Below are 2,532 nucleotides of genomic sequence, written 5' to 3' on the forward strand. Positions count from 1 at the left end.
TGGATCGAAAAACCATAAAAATGAAAAATGTGCCAGAAGTTGAGGGGAAGATGATAGAAAAATGTGACATGGGTTTCGGGACAAAATTAGGGTGTTCACATGGGAAAAAACGAAAAATGGCTCTAAAAATACATTCAAGGATTATTATGGAAAAATTCACCCGTCGAAATGCAAGGCAGAAAGAAGGAAAAACATGCTAAAAAATGTGCCCGACAAAGCTATCATGTCAACACATGGTTTTGACTGAGAGAGGATGCGTTCACATGGGAAAGACCCAAAAATCATACCCAAAAAGGGATTCAAAAATTAATATGGAATGATCCGTGCACCGGAATAGAGGACAGTAAAAATGAAAAATATCAAAAAATAATAATCGTCAGGGCTATCACATCAAATCTCAGTTCAGATGGGGTTAGAAGCCGTTTGCATAGAAGAAACAAGAAAATGGCGTTTAAAAATACCCATGAAAATTAATAACAAAAAATCCAGATGGCAAAACAGGGCAGAGAAAAAAAGAAAAATTGTGCAAGAATGGTGGCCGGACAAGGCGATCTAGTCAGAATGGAATTCTGAAAAGAGTAGGGCAGGTTCACATGGAAAAATGTAAAAAATATGCACGAAAATGCATAAAAATTAATATCGGATGAACCGTGCATCGGAAGGACAGGGAGCAAAAAGGAAAAATGTCAGAAGGAAGATGGAGGACAAGGCTCTCATGTCAGATTGTTGTTCGGAAGCAATAAAGGGACATTCACATGGAAATTTGTCTAATTTACAAGAAATGCGTCAAAAATTAATAACTCAAGAACCATCGATCGGAACAAGGGTTGGTAAAAAGGAAAAATGGGCAATTTGAAGAGACAAATAGGGGCGTAAGGTTTGATTTGGATTCTGGTGAACATAGGATGCGTTTACATGTAAAACATCAAAACAAGGGATAAAGGGAAATAGGGAAGGAACGGCCCAAAGGGTGAGGTAAAGTTAGATGGGTGGGTGGAAAAGGGACCCCATGAGGGCAGGAAGAGGTCATGGCATACATGCATGATCAACTTAAGGCATATGCAGGGGATATGCACATCAAATGCGTTGGGAGGTGTCCCCACACTTAAAACCTTAATGGACAGAGTAGATTGACTCGACACGGCCATAGACTTGTCAACCGACTGGACGATGGCATCCCCACACTTAAGACATCTCATACACTTGCAAACAGAAAAGTAGGGTTAGAAACACTTAGCCCGTTTCACGGATGGTCAAAGGAACCGTCACTACTACAGAAGGGTTGGAGTCGACTACAGGAGGTACCACGGCTCGCTCCAGCGTTCAGCGAGCATGGCAGGGACCATGCAGCAGCACCCAGGGAGGTAACTGGTTGATGAAGTCCATCGGGGGAGGTGTCATTGACGAAGGATAGTCAATCAACTCACAGGCACTCAGATGGGATGAAAAACAGTCGCTCACCCCATAACTTACATCACTCAAGGTAATATTGATGGAAACCCAGATCTCACACCCAATTTAGGAATCGACAAGGGGGTGGTGTAGGGGTAGTATGCCAAGGTGCACAATTGATGGTGCATTAGTGTGTCCAACCCGTCTGGCATACGTGCAAGCAGGAAGGCCAAGGAGCCTTGCAGAGTGCAGTGTACAGAACAGAGTGACGTGTCCTGTGCGACGCAGAGACCCATCCTGTGGGTGCATAGGGAAACAAAAACATACCTGACTCCAATTGTCATAACGTCCCTCAATCCTCACCTCTCAATAATTGATTGACTATCATACTCAGCCCACCCTTTGTCTCACTCTCTGTTGAAAGATCCAGGAGGACAACCCATTCCTGAAACCCATTAATGTAATCCTCACTATCACTTGTGCAGAGGTTGTATGCCTTGTGCGCATTTGATGGTGCAACTGTGCATCCCACCCTGTGCCGACATACAATGCAAGAAGGAAGGCCAAGGAGCCTTATGGTGTAGTGCTTAGAAACATGTCGTGTGTTGTGCATTGAGAAGCCCATCCCATGTGTACAACACTTCGTTCACACATCTCACCTCTCATTTGATTTGAAGGGAAAAACTACTCACTCACCCCACACTCTGTCTCACACTCACTGATAGATACAGAGGGCAGCCCATACTCACGTCCCCATCCTATTAGGATGAAAGGTCACATCACTCAAGGGATTGGTAATGAAGATCATGTCGGTTGTTATTGTCATCAGGATCGTGAAGACGAGGCGTACCCAAGGAGACAGCCAACAAGTCTCGTACTTCAATGATTTGTAAGAAAGGTTGTATGTTAAGAAGGACAGACTGACTGATATTGCAGAGACAACGCACCAAGGAAGGTGGCTTCAAATTACTTGCTGAAAAGGTGCTGTTGGTAAGTCAGCTATCCTGAACTACGGCACATTACCACTATGGGAGCTTTCGCTCAACCGCCAAGACCCACGGACCGCTTATTGTTTCAAGTGTTCCAAGCCGAGCACTAATGGCTACCTCTCATATAGCCGACGTGCCATCCATATCTACG

The sequence above is a fragment of the Lygodium microphyllum genome, chromosome 1 (genome assembly GCF_053477565.2).
Source record: "Lygodium microphyllum isolate KBCC chromosome 1, Lygodium_microphyllum_v1.1.10, whole genome shotgun sequence".
In the NCBI taxonomy this organism is placed as follows: Eukaryota; Viridiplantae; Streptophyta; class Polypodiopsida; order Schizaeales; family Lygodiaceae; genus Lygodium; species Lygodium microphyllum.